Source organism: Sapajus apella, unplaced genomic scaffold (assembly GCF_009761245.1).
Source record: "Sapajus apella isolate SASKATOON/1434 unplaced genomic scaffold, GSC_monkey_1.0 scaffold29, whole genome shotgun sequence".
Lineage (NCBI taxonomy): Eukaryota > Metazoa > Chordata > Mammalia > Primates > Cebidae > Sapajus > Sapajus apella.
The window spans coordinates 6445390-6462250 of NW_022436969.1; the positions used below are offsets into that span (position 1 = coordinate 6445390).

At 36.8% G+C, this 16861-nt stretch overlaps 1 protein-coding gene across 2 annotated transcripts in view; it reads left to right on the forward strand.

Annotated features, from left to right (window-relative positions):
* The window catches only part of ZNF521 (zinc finger protein 521), a 293772-nt gene that overhangs the window by 160528 nt on the left and 116383 nt on the right, over positions 1–16861 (forward strand). The gene's annotated exons all lie outside the window — the stretch shown is intronic.

The window sequence follows — 16861 nt, forward strand, 5'->3', positions numbered from 1 at the left end:
AGAATTCTGTAATCCTTTTTTTATTCCCCAGCAAATTTTTCATAGATTTTTATAAAAGTGGCTTGGGGAAAGATTTCTGAAGTCATTCCAGGCCAGTGTTTTTAGGATTTTGCATTTATCACATGGGCTAAAACCAAAAGAATATTTTTTAACTTATTCTTACTGTCCCATTATTTCTTAATTCCTCATGGGTTACTGCCTATGCTTTTTAATTTGATAAGCACTTAGTAATAACAGTAAGCGTTTTACCAGCCAATTAAACTTTATCAAGCAGATCATTTTTCTACTAGTAAAATGACAATTGCTATTACTTTATGCTATATTTGTTACTCATTTGTGTTTTTCATACTATGAGTTTTTTATTTCATACTCACTTCATGGTATTTCATAATACCATAAATAAACATAATATTTTAAAAGTTAAATTAACCTCATACTCTCCTATTATGAAATTCTGTAAGACAGGAAGGAAAATTCAACATTTTAGACTATGAACTTGTTTTCGGGAGAAACAAGTTTTCTTGTATACTAACTAGAAATATTCTAAAAATGCTTAGTGGAAAGTTGCTCACAGCTGTCATTACTGATCATTAAAGCTCTAACAAAACTTCCATTTTTCTTATATAAATTAATGAAGATAAATTCAAAAGCATGTGGGAAAATGGATAATTTTTCAGTAGGACTTTATAGTTTTCAAATGGCAGGTCTTTAGGGGAGTTGTTGCTTATAAATGTCTAAGAGCTTATTTGTGCAAAATGGAACTTATGCATAACTGCTAAAATATCGATCAATTTATCTCTATAATTACCAGATTTAAGTACTAGTATTATTAGTGATTTCTCATACATTAAATAGCATATTCTTCAATGTGACAGTAGCATTGACAACTTTTATGAGTAATTAGAAGATAATGGCAACATGTAAAAGAGATCCATAAATGTTTCCTTGCAATTCCCTTTTGTTTGAGATTGTGAAAAATATCTTATATAAACTTTTAAAACTGCTTTTTAGTGGAGAGGAGCAGGTGTTAGAAAAAAATGAATTCCTGCCAAAATGATAAATGTTAATATTTCCCGTCTATTTCTTGAGTAGACTGTGTTGGTGGCAGTCATTCATGATTCTTCCTCATGCTCCACTTTTAGATAGGCTTGAATGAGAGCAGTTCTTAGAAGTTTGCAGTTTATGGGAAATTCAGTGAAATTTTGTGATTATGCTTCTCAAAATTTGATTTGAGCTCTATTCAATGTAAACTTATTTTTGTTTCTGGATTTATTGTTTATCCCAGCACTCAGATGAATATGTTGAATATATTTTCACCGCAACGTTAATATTATTTTGCACATTTAGAATTTAAATGGAATGTTCAGTATAACAGAACTTTTTGATTTTCTAATTTTAGTATCATTTTCATATAAACATTAATCAGTTTGTTCTGTCTTCTTTTTAAATTGCCTTATATCATTCCTATTTGTATTTATTTTATATTCGTTGCATCATTAGTGCTTTCCCAAGGCTTTTTACCTTCTACCTTATAGTGGATTAATAAGACACTCACCTCTTGGGACTTGAGCATTTAACAATTCACCTTTCATCAGAGAAGCACATTCCATTCCTTTTCACAGAGCGTCTAGTTATTCAATATTCATGCCATTTTTAATAATAAAAATATGTAATTCTCTTGCACTTGAGGCCTAAACAAATGAGTAGCATCCATTTAATTGTTGTATGTGTTGACCATGCTTCCCCGTCCTTACACCCCATTCGCACTGTTAGTATCCAGAGAGAGACAATGTAAAAAGGAAGGGAGTCACAAAGGCTAAGATACCCCTTTTTTAAAATTCCAATATGCCATTTAGTCTTTCAAATGAGGCAGACAGCATTATTTTGTTGGCTAAAATACCTCCATTGAGGGTAGGTATTTTTAGGCTGTGTATCTGTGTGTGTTTTTTGTCTAATCAAAAAATAATCTCAACTAGACAGTTAATAGGGGAAGGGGGATTAGAGAGTATCTGAAAAGCCTCTTACTCCTTTTGTTAAGAGGGTATATGGTGTTTTTGCATATTTTGTTTTACATTTCAATCAGTGTAGAGGAAGGATTATGTCACCTGATGGAAAACAAGATCTACAGATGACCCAATGAGGTGTAACTTTCAACTTTCCGTCTTTCCCCAAGTCATTTGCATTTGCTTCTATGTGGCACATATGTTTTCGTGCAATCTCAGTGTCAGGCAACCTCCATGCGTATTTCTGGGTGTGCTGGTCTTAGGCTGTTGGGCAGGGACATTTGTGAAAGGGAAACCATCAGTGTTTCTACCAGGTACATACCAGAGGTGCTCTTCTTAAGTGCAGTTTTACAGCAAGGTGTGGACACATGGTTTGAGTTGCGAGAATAATTACTCGATAAAAATGCACTAGGGAATTGACTTACGTCTATTAAGAAAAAAAAGAAAACCTCCCTGTCCACCACATTTCAACACAGCTTCAGTAAGAAATCAGACCAGTGCCTATTCGGGGGTTTCTTTTCTTCTTCACACACACACACAAAAAGAGCTACAAAACATTTTAACAGCTTTCCTGGGGAAAAGGTTTCCCTCTCTTAAGATTTGTGCCAATGAGAAAATTTTTCCTGTCTTCCTTTGTTCGTTTCACATAGTTTATGTTGGCTTTTGACCTGAGAATACAACAAGAAACCATTGTGTATTAGATGCTTTAATTTCCAATTCATTCTTCTCTTTTCTGTCAGCATAGTAAATAATTATTGTTCTTTTCCTCTTTGAGATTTCTGTTATTATTATTATTCTTTGGTATGGATTAGCACAAATAGAGATGAAACCAGAGAATTTAAATGTTTTTAACCCAGCAAAGGGATTGCCTCATATAAAATTATGAGGCTCAACAGTGTAGAGTAAATTTGTAAGTGCTCTGAATAAAGGGCTGTTAGGCATGAGATGATATAAAGAGATGACATTGCCAAGAACTATTTATGAGAAGCTTAATTTTTTCACTCTGATAATTCTTGACCAATAATTACCAGCCTCTAATTATCTATTTTAGTTAGAAAGAAATTTCGATCACTATGGAGGTTGGCATTGCAACTAGCGCATAAATCCCCAAAGAGGCAAATGTGTTCCAAACAGCCACAAACAACTGTCTCATGAAACATAGTGAGCAAATTGCGAGCGGCTGGTGGTAGACAACCAGCAGTACAACTCACCATCGAGGGCCAGTCAGTCTGACAAAGGAATGATCAAAGGGGAGAAATACCATTATCCTTGGAATTGATTACAATAGTTACAGGCTTTGGAGGACAAGTAGTCAGGGTATAGGTATGGCCATTTCCAGCTCTCCCTTTCAAAGTTTATGGATGGGGAATATGAAGTGAATAGGTACAAACCATTCACCTACGGATTATTTTTTAAAATATACTTAGAAAGGGTTACTTAAAGTTTCATTTCTTTCACCTGATTAGAAAGACCAGAATTATAATGGCAAGATTGTGTCTACATGTCAGAATACCCCATTTTTTAGAAGATAGGAAAATTCAGAAATAGTCATTAATAAACATGTCCTAGATAGATTCAGTGTGATGTTAAAGCATTTTGGAGAAGCAAATATACGTATCCCTTAGAAAAGCAGAACTAGAATTTGGGACTGTAAAGCATAGCTAATAAGAGAATACTGATGCAAAGATACTGACTTTTTATTTATATCTCTAATAAATACTCTGTACTTTATAGATAATCATGATTTTCAAAAGACCAGGAAAAGAGTAAGCTCTTCTACGGCACACGTGGGAAGATATGCACTCTATGTGTTGTGTTACCCGTAATATATATCACTGATGTCAAGTCATAAAGAATGAATGAATCCGTTTTGAACAGTGTGGTGAAATTTTAGTCTGTTCTTGTGGCAGGTGGCATCTATAGATTCTGCAATTTGTTTGGTGCCCAAGGTCACAAATGGCATTCTTTTCCTTTCGCTTCTTTAGTGGGTGTTACTATGTAACGAATCTTCATTACGGTTTTGCGACATTCAGTATCACCTCTGAAGCAGTTCAGCTTGAGTGCACTTGCTTTAGAGTAGACTAAAACCAGTATTTTTGTTTTGGATTTTTTTAAGGGAAAATATCTAAATATATGGATCTTTGCATAGGAAGAGAAAAGTCCATGTTGCCCTTTAAACTCTTTTGCTTTCATTGACTGTTTTCAAAAGAATGAATAGAAATGGATCAAAAATAATGCCTATATGTGCAGGTATACATATGTGTTTGTAATCTCCATGCTATCCTAAGAAGCTCAAAACCATTGAGATTTTTTGGAACCTTGATTTCCATTTATTCTAAATGAGAAGATGACTGAACCCTTTTTTTTAAAAAAAAAAAAAAAGATCTTTATTTGATTGCTTACAAAATTGGGAGAACTAAGAAACAAGCATTTGGTGTTAAATATGATAAAATACAGGCTTATTTCATCAAGAGCTGGATTAAAAAAGATGAAATCTGGGCAGTTTAATGGTAACAGAAAGCTACCCTCATGTGGGCAATGCTGGCTTATTTGAAAAGCCCATAAAGGGTTTCTACATGGACCATACAAAAGGGATACTTTCTCTTTAATAGCCATCTGTACAGGAGAGATGAGAAGTGGGCCAGGTCATCTCTCCTCAGCTGTCATGATATTAACGTAGGTAATGGAGCAAGCTGGGCGTTCTGCTGGGTGTTGTTTTTCATAGATGTTCATCGATTTACACAGATAATTCTATTTATTTCTTAGAGTTGGTCCAAGTGAACCAGGCAGAATAACAAACACCAAAGCATTTCAAATGACTTTATCTTTGTTTATAACATAACTTTTGTCTAAAAAATGGTGTCACACCTACTGTGCAGATGGCTGCATGATTTGTAAACCAGCCAAAACATTTAAACAAATGTGTGATCTGGGGATAGATTAAATAAAGGATAAAATGGAGTGTGGGCCACAAATTCTAATAATCAGATGATTTTAAGTTGTGTGCAGTGTGGAGCGATGGTCACAGAGATAGCAGGGAACGCTTGCCAATGACAGCAAGGTGCCTTATAGATCTCAGGATGGAGCCTGTGGCCTGGTAGGCCTCAGTTTGAGAACCGCACATTTGCTGTACAGCTGGCAGCTCTGTATGGGGACATCAGATAAAACTTATGTAAAATGAAGTGTTATTGCTTAGAATGAAATTGTTCAGAGAGGGAATTTGCAGACAGTAACTGAAAACAGAATTCATGGTACCAATGAAGCAGACTGTAAATATGAAGAGGGTTTAATTATCTGCACAATTTAGCAAAAATTCAAGATGTATTTAGAAAGGACATACGCAGGCATAAATATAACATAGCTGTACTGCTTCCCGAGTGCAAAGAGGGGCCACGGGAACTTACCAAGGCTTCGTTTGATCAGCCTTCCCAGAAACAAAGACAATTCAAAAGAAACTCAAAGAAAAAAATGACTTTTTGGAGGAAGGCAGTTTTTAAGAACTTATCTTGATTATTTGGATTCTCATTTCTTAAGAAACTTGGGATGAAAATCTTCAGGTCATTCAATTTCAGGATTAAGCTATTAAAAGACAAATCATGTGTTTTAGTTTGCATCTAACAGCTTTGATTTACAAGAATAAAAAATACTGGCAGTTAGTGTACTTTTTAATTTATAAACCCCAAAGATAGCCTCCTAGACATTTCTTATGTTGTTAATTTTCTGTGAGGCTGAGGATTGTGGCGGAGCCCATAGATGGAAGATTTGGTGTCTTATTACTTTTTTTTTTTTTTTTTTTTTTTTGAGACGGAGTTTCACTCTTGTTACCCAGGCTGGAGTGCAGTGGTGCGATCCTGGCTCACCACAACCTCTGCCTCCTGGGTTCAAGCGGTTCTCCTGCCTCAGACTCCCAAGTAGCTGGGACTACAGGCATGCGCCACCATGCCCAGCTAATTTTTGTATTTTTAGTAGAGACGGGGTCTCACCATGTTGACCAGGATGGTCTTGATCTCTTGACCTCGTAATCCACCTGCCTTGCCCTCCCAAAGTGCTGGGATTATAGGCGTGAGCCACCGTGCCCGGCCCTTATTACTCTTTAGAACACACTGCCCCTAACAGGGTCTCAGAAAAATGTTCTCAAGGAGAATTACTGGATGCCAGCCTGTGTTCCTAGGCTCGGTACAGAGACGCTAGGAAGAGAGGCCCTACCAGTTGGGCAGGGCCATGTAACTGGCTGACATGCAATGGTGGGGCTTCCAGCCCTCATTTTGTCGCCACCTTTGACTTCCTGCAGAATGTAGCACTAATGTATTGGTTTTTCACTCACTCTTTGATACATTCATTATCAGATGTGGGTATCTGTTTCTGAATGAAGTTTGCAAAGCATTTCCGCATGGAGTGCACAAAAGTCATCAGCAGTACCTAAAACAATATAGATCCCTGCACACACGCCCTTGCCCATGCACACACATGGATCATGACCTATTTCCACAGAATCAGTTTGCACACATCAAAGGAAAGTCTCTGGTGACCTATTTCCATAGGTTATTTCCTAGTTTCAGGGCCATTAATAGCGTAAACAAAGGAAAGGGAGCCAATATGGAGAGTGGGTGTCGAACTTCAGCTGCTCATATTGTTGCATTTGGTGAGCTGATGGGGTTTCGTAGGTCACCTTTAGAATTATGCCTATGACAGCAGTAGCTACCTGCCAAGATTGCAAGGTATCTCACAGCTCTCAGGATGGCGCCTGTGGCCCGGTAGGCCTCAGTTGGAGGGGTACACATTTGCTGTACAGCTGGCAGCTCTGTATGGGGCAGCCGTGTGGGCTGTTAGGGAGCTGGAAAGGAGACAAGCATGAAATTTCTTCTAACCCCAACTCTGTTTTTCTGTACTGTTGGCTGCTTCTCAGTTCCTTGACAAAAAAACCAATCAGGCACCCTTTAATCCGCCTGTGATTACCACTGGTATAAAAAGAGAAGCATAATGAGGAAAAATGCCTCGTTTTGTTGCCTTCAAAAGCCAACAAATTGGAGTTAACTTGACAGGAAGTGGCTTAATAATTAGATTATTTATTTATTCCTGACACATATCCCCCTGTTACTAGTCTCAGGAGACCCTGTAGATGGTACGATTTTCAAGCTGCCATTACTTCGCTGTCTTCTGTGAACAAAGAAGCTACTGTCTATCAGTCAATTAAATGCAGTCTTTAAGCAGAGGCTGCGAAGTCCTCAATGGAGAGAGCCCTGGGACATTGTGGCTGATGATTCCTTTCTCTGTACTGTACATCACACTCTCAACTGCAGTCCCCACAGAGATGGAATAAAGTCATGCATTAAAATATCACTTGTTGATTTGTTTGCTAATGAAGAGCCATTGAAATGTTTGTGTATTTCTATTGCAAAATTGTTGATAAAAGGGCCTGCTTGCCGGCATATTTTAAGTCCATCTGCTGTGAGTGCTTATTTAAGAGTTATTAAAATTAAAGTCAACAAACAACAGAATAAAAAAAAGACTCTGAGATAACAAGCGTTTTCTTACCATTTTCATCAAATTAAGTGAATCCAGGCAGGAGAAATCGGGAAATGGCGTCATTTAAGTCCATGCTTACACTGCATTATTTCAAACACCTTTTTTCTTTGACATAAAAATGTAAGTCTTTTTCAGAGTTTTTGGGAGCTACATCTTTTAGATGATTTAGACATTATGATCTCTGTTCATTCTTTAAGAAAATAATGTTCTTTAAGAAAATAATGTACTTAGAAATTTTACTTTTTTCTTTAAGATGAGTGGCATTTTTCTAGCAATTTATCTAACTGAGCGAGCACTTGTACACGTTTGTCCGCAGAGCGTAGTGAGGCTTTTTAAACCAAACTGATAAAACACCTGTGAAACGTACGTCTCAGATGCAGTCTTGCAGCCACGTGGAACATGCAGAAGGATGACTTTTTCTCTCCATTTGTTCTTCTTCATGTTTTCTTCTTTTTTCTTTTTCTTTTTTTTTTTTTTTTAGCATGACTTTATTTCCATTTACGTAAGTGGTGCGATTTTAATCTCTTAATTCATCAACTTAGTACCATAGAGTGTTTACTGTGTATAAAGCATGTTTTTGATGGAGTTCTCTGGGCTTCCATTAATTGGCTTTATATTTTTAGAGTACATCTGTTATTGAGCTGAAGGTCTAGAGGTAGAAGACTTGGATAATACTCTGACAGCTCTCTGATGAAATATTTAGCTATGGCTCTGTTATTTAAAGGCATAAATTTGGAATATTAAACAGAGGCCACTGAACTTTGAAAAGAGTTCCTTCTTCTCATCAGACTTTGTAAAGAGTACATAAGGTTTTAACTATAGTTTTCATGATTATCTGACAACAGGCTGTAAAGAATTAATTCAAGCCATCATCAGATGGCTGTATTTCTTATTTCTACCCTGTTATTGCAAGTCATTTTGTTAGAAAAAGCTTAGATACTCGGAGGTGTTCTATAATAGAAAATGAATTTGAAACCCTTTCATTAATTGGTGATTAATATATTTCAGGATTAGTTTAAGCAGGGCTCTACCTCCTGCCCAGTCAAGTATGTTCTGGTTAATATCCAATTATCTGCACCTTCGTAGTTATTATGTCTTAATATTTCGGATATGATAACCAGAAACTTGAGAGTAATGCTAATGAGAAGCATAGAGCAAGAATTAACCAATGACATACTCAATGATCCTTGGTGAGGAGAGAATCTCTTTCTTTCCCTTAACACATTGCCTCGGCATCTTTTGAGCACTGACTGAAAAGTAAGACTTTCAATTACAGCAGGCAAAAATTAGAAAAATCGGTCATATTAACCTGAATTTGCAGTGTCACATTTACCTAAAAACATTGTTTCAGTTCATTTTATGGAAGATAAAGATAGAAAACAGAGAGCCTGTTTATATTTTCCAAACAGGGAACATCTCATATTCTTTATCTTTTCCTTTTAGCAAAGCCACAAGTTGTTAAACTCTCAAAGGATGTTTTAATCCAGATTAATTTGGGATCTCCTTAATATTTCACTAAGGAAACACTTTTTCCTGCTGCCTTTTCTCCTCTTTCTCTCCAAATGTATCACCATGATGCATTCAGGTTTCACATCTATTTATTTATTTTTTTTACAGGTCAATTCACTATTGAACAATCTGACTTAGCTCCCATAACAGTGCCAGCTAGGGTGGGATGCGCTGCTTCTAACCATGTAGCTTTAAATAATGACTTTGTGCATTGCCCCTTTATATGCTGTATTGTAATGAAGCAACATCAGTAAATTGCAGCGAAGGGTGATTGTTGCACAGGGATGACAACTACACCTTGGGGTCCATTTGCACCAGATTATTCTTTTTATTGTTATTATTACTTCCCATCTTCTTTACTCTCTTGTTGCCAAACTTGCTGTTGGCCACCGGTGCAACACAGAGGGGATCTTGAGGAACACTGCAGATATCAATTTTTTCTCTTATGCACATACCTGATCTCCATTCAGTTCCAAATGGAGATCTTTGCAGTTCTTTACTGATGCTTCTTTACTTTGTTGACCTCATTTATAAATGTCTCTCATCTTCATCATCTCAAAAGAACAAATTTACTATAAATAACAGAGACACATTCCTTTTCTCCCATTTTGTGTAGATATTGTAAATCTGTAGTCAAAATGATCCACTATTGCCCATCCTAATTTGTGCCTCTCCCCAGAGAGGTTTAACAATTTATTTTAAAATAGAGGTCTAGATGGGATTACTTCTTAAAGAAAATATTTGTATTTTCGATATCTTTTTAGGTTTCCTTAAGACATAGATAAAGTCATAATGAATATTGTATACACTGGTTGTTTTCTTTACAAAATAGCCTGTTTCCTGCTCCTGACCAGCTGGTTTTACCCGATAACTAGTAGCAAAATAATGTGGATTGAAGTCAGAGATCCTACACTGTTACTGAGAAGAATTGTGAACAAGCTTTAACCGAGGGATGATTAGATGTGTATTTGAGGGGACTATTACTCCTTTTGTTGTCATAATTTTAGTACCTGTGTCCATTTGTTTTTTTCAAGTTGTTAGTGCCGCTGTTGTTTTGTTTTTCTGTCTCTGAGGCTGGGCTATGGCGCAACATTCAAACTAAAATCTAGGATTAGAACTGACACACCTTCAATTGAACTATCAAGTCTTTTAAAACTGCTTGGCCAGTGACGCCAGTCCCACGCTATTCAACCGCACATACTTCCGATTGTGGGCCAAAAAGCATTGATTTTTAGCTGTCATTTCTAGTGCCCATACTGTAGAATTGAAATTTAAACCTTAATCCCCTCAGTAATGCAATAATTTTTAATGTACAGTAATACTAATTGAAATAGCCTGAATTTAGTAAGTCACCATAAGACATTTTCAAAAGCAAGAGTCTCCACTGAGAACTAGGAGGACAGATAATCATTGTTACAGTGTTTGCAGAATAAATGCGCACTCTGCAGGCCTCTATAGAAAGGGGGTTTTCTTTAAATTAGCCTGTATTATATCTCTTCGAGAAGAGAAATACATTGTCGAAGGGAATTCCTACTTTCTACCTACTGTAACAGGTTAAAATATTCTAGTAACTTATTTAAAAGGTACAATTTAAGTTAGAAATACCTTAATGTACACAAAATAATATTCACCCATTTTTTTTTTGAATAAGCAGTTATGAGTAGGTGCAAATGAATAACCTGCCAGCAATGTCATGGTCAGGCAAGAGTCTCAGTGGGTAATCACATTATATTATATGTATTTGAGATATTATTTCCAGATTTGATTAATATATGTGCTTTATCAGTTGTCCATAAATCTGTTGCCTTGTTTTGATGTATTTTTGAACCAAAAAATATACCCTCCCCTATCTATTTCAAAGCTGTGTTCCTTTAGCTTTTACATGTTATTTCAAGTGGCCTTTTAAATGTTTTGTGAGGCTCTTTTTTTTTCCCTAGCCATAGTAAAGCAAATTTTGAACAGTAAAATCAAATAGGTTTTCAGTCATTTCTACACTAAAAAGGTTCTCTAACCACATTTATCTGCTAGTAAATGAGGACTTTTTAAAATGCATCAGTTCTGCTGATGAATGGGCTTGTGGAGTGTTTCAAATGAGCAGCAGCATTAAGTTGAAGAAGGCAAACCCTGTATATCATGCTTTCATGGCTCTCACATTATAGTATTTAATAAGCCGATAGTGCTGTTAAATATTTAGTAAAGGTTTCCTTATAACCCTACCATCTATTCAAATGGGATTTTAAGACATTTTCGCAGCGCATAAGTAAAAATGATGCTGGAGAATTGGAGGCAGTTGTAGCATGGCTTATTTTCTAAATGAAGTATAGGGTAACGTGGTGTGAATCTGCTGAACCAATGAGTTCAGCAGATTCACACCTATAGAATCACACCTACAGAATACCTCAACCCAGTTTACATTCTTTGGATTAAGGGTTCAAACTGGCTTTCATTTTGTCACTAAGTCAAAGTGCTTTTGGCATGAATTACATAGAGTACTAACTAGACATTACAGCATGTTAGTAAGAAGACCTTAACTGTGATTATCTTAAACTGTCCTAACACCAGTTAAGCTTTATAATAAATATTTTCTTTTTTTTTTTTTTCCTACAGAGTAGGGGAAGGGGAAGAGAGAGAGATGAGGGAAAATAAATTTATGGTCCATTCATAGCATATTATCAAGTCAAATTGGGGGATAGTATATTGAATCTTTTCAGCCTTTAATTTGGGTATGCTGGAGCAAATAATGAGTATTAGACAGATATTCTTGTACACATGGGTATGATACATAATGGATCACCTTTATCAGTTTTTTCTTATACTATTTGATAGTTATCCAAATAACAATAATTATTCTTTTAATCTGGAATGAAAACTGGTATCTAGGAGCCTTATGCAAAAATACTGCCAGTAAACACTCTGCCGACTTCATTACTGCCATCATATTGATAGGTTTGAATTCACATTTAAACCTTTCCATGATTAACAGTATTATTAGTTTCGAAGGTGTAAAGATAAAGACTGGTTGTTTGTTCATATCTCTAGGAAATGTGTGTTTGATTCTTCTAGAAGCCTTTTTGCTAGACTCTAATTTTCCTCCTGTTCTATATGCAGCCAGTGACCACCGTATTCACTCAGACTGCACAGAGACACGTCTTATCTGTAAAACCCGGCTTACTGATCTTATTTGCTATTTGTATCCTCCTAAGAAGAAACATAGGATTCATTATGATGCAGTGGAAGTACATTTTGTTTTGAGATTATGTATATCACATATATGTTCATACCAAGAATTTCATAATAAAGAATGAATAAAGGAGATAGCTCTAGGTATACGTGAAGGAGAGGGGAAGGAAAGCAAAATGGGCATCACATATGGGTGTGTTTAATATGCAATGCTTGATCTATGTTGACCCCAGGTTACAAGAGTAGAAAATCCCATTTTCCAGCTTGTTTCAAATATAGTAAAAATGCTGCTTCAGTTGCTTTATGCTACTCACATTGGGGAAGGTGCTTATACTGTGATAATTATCATCAAGGAATATTAATGCGTTCAGCATTTGTAACCCAAAAACTCATTATAGCTTAAGCTGTGCATCATCTGTGAAGAGAGAACTTTGCCAGAATTTGCTCTTCACAGGGGTTGCCTCCTGCTCGCTGCGGAGTGGTCAGAGTACTGCAAGAGGTCACTTAGGCTATTTTTGAAAGCTGAAGTTTTGCAATTTTGAATCACTACCTTCTGTCCAAAGAGCGTATTATTCTTGCCTCAAAATGTCCTTCTTCTAATTGAATGCATGGTAAAGTGCAAATAATAATAATAATGAATAAGAGGTAACTCTATCTCATTATGTAGAATTCAAGAAGGTCAGCACATGTATTCCATATTAAGATAATTGAAGTATTGGTGTCTTCTCTTCTGTCATGGAGCAAAGGGATTCATTTACACCAGTTTCCTTAATGCAGGTGCCCTTGGGTTTCAAAGAGAAATGCCCCCACTGGGGCTCCACATTACAGCCCTCTGGCTGGAAATTGTGTAAATAAGACTGCAGGGTCAGCCTTCCTTTTTGGGCACCAGCCTCTGTAATTAGTCTGTGACAGTCTTTTATATGAGCCTAAACTGTTCCTGGGATCATTCCTCATACATCTAAGACATCTATCTAATGCGTAGTAGATATTTTTGCATGTATGTTTAAAATCATTCCCTAGGGGGATATCGACTTGATGGGAACTAGAATCTCTGGGTGTGTTAAGAATCCTCTAACTTCATCTGATAAAAATAGCTAGTTAGGCAGCTCCATTATAAATTATAGGTGGTTGCTTTCCTAAGAATATTGTGCCCTCACCTGTAGTGGGGCAGTTTGTTGAAAGGGAGCTGTGTGTTTGTGATGTTTTTACGTGATTAAATCCCATTATTTTCCTCCCACTGATCCATTGCTTGTCATTTCCCGTAAGTAACATTGCTCCATGCTGCAGGTTATGGTTTGTGTAGGCCAGGCAGAGAGCACTAATACTCTGTTCTATCAGGCTGTCTGGCATTGCAGGACTGCTATGTTTCTGAGGTCAAATTGTGAACCTGGCCTTGCTCCTGAGAGGACTAGAAAAATATGTTTCATAACTTTCCCTAGACCTAAGCGAAGAGGAAGAAGGAACAGCATGAAGCCCATAGGCTGAGTTTATATGAGCTGAAAGGTTGGAATTTATCAAGCTGGGAGGCTGACCGTTGTGTGGGAGGCTTCCTTACTGTGAGGGATCACTGCTGTGGGTGCAGAATCCGTCCTGGCTGAGGCCTTTGGGGGATAGGGTAATCATTCAAATAGCCCAGCAGGCACAGACACACAGGCTGATAATCTGGAGTAAGCCTGCTGAAATAGAAATTTACTTACCTGTTAAAATCTCTTACATGAAGGAATACTGATAGAATGAATATGTGAATTCAGGACAGTTACTGTAGGCTGTTTCACTGAAAGTAATTTGTGCTGTGGTTGTTGTTGTTTTGAATGGGGCAGAACCTTTATTTTATGCAGCAGAGCAGTAATGCCACAAAATGGATGGATTTCCTGAACCGGAGACAGGTTCTCAATCGTTTTGGGCTGGAATGCTGGCAGCATGGTGGAGAAATACAGTAGCAGTAGATCTTCTGTAAGGATGTAAACTTAATAATCTTTATGAATTTTGAGTAACTCATAACTCCACTTTCTCACCCCAAGAAGCATTATGAAAAGATTGCTTCTAAATCCTTCAGACAGTCTCTGCACTTATGATAGATGCCATCCTCTTTACCTTGAGGCATTGGAAATAAATGTGGGTTTTTTTGTGGTTTTTTTTGCAAGAGATAAAATTGTATACTTTAGAAGGAGCAAATTGTATTTTCATGTTTTAAGTTCACTATTTGCACTTGATGTGGTGAGATCCAAATGTGAAAAGAATTGCTTTTGACATTATTTCTGTGTCTCCTGTATCCCAGAACCATGCATTATTATGCTGAAAGTACCATCGCATGGGATAAATGTGATGTTGGAAACCTGGCAATAGTGTGTGTAATATTGCATTCCATGTGCAGGGTGCTTAGGATAATTGTGCTTCTTTAGTTACTAAAACAATTTAACTTACCTTATTAAGTACACATTGGCTGAAACTACATGAGCATGTGTCTTTTAAGGAAAAATTATAACCTTTCAAGTGTTATGGGTTTTTTGGGGGGCAAAAAAGGGCTTTCATTTCTAAATGAAAAGGTTATTTTAACTTTCTCTAATAGTCTGTTTTACATAATCTCTCTGTTGAACTAACACATGCTATGTTATAAAGTAAACTTTAAAGTATATACACCAACGGTCTTGTATGACTGTTTTCAGAATTCCGATTCACATTTTCTCTCAGTAACTATGGTTTTCTGTTTTTGTGGTCCTTTTTCACAAATTTTTGTAGTTTTCTTTGTGTATTTAACTGTGTACATGTGTGTGTCACATGCATATATCTGTGTGTGTGGACATACCCGCCGTCAGTCTCTTCCACCACACACCCACTGGCACAGCACTCCCTGTCTTGTGTTTAGCATGTTTCCAACAGCTTAGGGAGATGGTACAAAAATGAAATGAACACTATGGAGCTTATATTGGAGTCTGATGTTTGAAAGACATGTTTGATGCTTATATCGAACGTCTGATGTTTTTTGGCTTGGCTCCTTTTAGATGTAATTGCTGCTTCATTAGGACTTGGAAGAGTTTCCTATGGTTAAATTTAATCAAATAGCTCAGAATAACAAACTTGTACACTCAAAATTCCAGGACAGTTCTGTATAAGAAGCATGATTTTCCTAACTTTCAAACGAACACATGTACACACATGTACACACGTGTAAACACGAACACATCACTACCACCACCAACAACAACTAGTTTGTAAAATGCTGTGTCATCTCAAACCTAAGTCCTTATTGGTAGTAGTTTACTAAATAGATCATGTATAGAAATATAAGTCATAAGAGTAAAACTCCATCTCTACTGAAACTACAAAAATTAGCCTGGCGTGGTGGTGGGCACCGGTAATCCTAGCTACTCAGGAGGCTGAGGCAGGAGAATTGCTTGAACCTGGGGGGTCGGAGGTTGCAGTGAGCCAAGATCATGCCACTGCACTCCAGCCTGGGCAGTAGAGGGAGATTCTGACCTCACTATCACCAAAACAACACAAAAAAAAGAAGAAGAAGAAGTATAAGTCTTAAGAAATAAATTTCAAAGGGTTTGGGGTTTGTTTGGTTTTGAAATTGAACAGGTGTCAAGCATTGATTCTCCTGAACCATGATACAAGGTTGTTATCATTACTTTGGTTATACAGATGAGGAAACTGAGGCGTGAGCAGCTGGTCTCGACAGAAAAGAGCTAGTGTGCATTAGCATATGGAGAGAAACTCACACTTTTGAATCTCTACATCACTTTCAGCTTCACACATGCAAAAGTTGCTCACTGTTGGAGCCTGTGCTGAGGTGTTCTTAGCAATTGCTTTGCTGTCATTGCATCAAAGCATGATGTTGATATCATTTTCTAGGCAATAAAACATCCTTGGTTCAGATAAAATTTGATCTTTTTATTTTAAGTAAAGACTTAGCCTAGGTATTCTATTCTACTTCCTTAAAACAAACTACTTTGAAATAGCTAAGTATTTTTCTCCATCAGAATTCTTTGGCAGTGGTGGGAAATAGGCAACAAAGTGACAAAAGTGGATAAATTCACAGTAAATAATCCTGAGTATGGGACAGGGCTTTCCATGATACAAATCTGTGAATGTGCAGCATAGAAATGTGCACATTTCTACAAAGTAGCAAGTGGTTATATTCATATCTTTTTGAAAGCTGAGTAGATAGATTTAAAAAGCAATAGCTTTGTTCTGAATGATGTGTAGAACCCGGAATCACAGACCCTGCAGTGCAGGAAAACACGTGTGCCATGTCCTGATAGCACACATGTTGTCTAATTCTTGTTAGAAAGGGGAAGTGGCTTGGAAACTTCCAACATTTCTGAAGCCTCTTTCTGTAGGTACCTGTACATAAATTCACCATAGAATGATTGTAAAGGGAGTAATACAGTTACTGCAGATTCATTTAAACCTGAGAAAGAAATTGGCATACTATATGCAGTTTGACAATATAACTTACGATGTTCATCACAGTTTTTTTAACAGAGTTCCCTTTGAACCACAGAGATAATTTATTAGATGCCAAAATGTGTTTTTAGAGATAGGGTAATGAAGAAGAACACTCTTAATGTTAATACTTCTTTACATTTTGTATATGCTGCTATGTTAGGCAAAGGGAATTGAAACGTGCTCTAAATTCC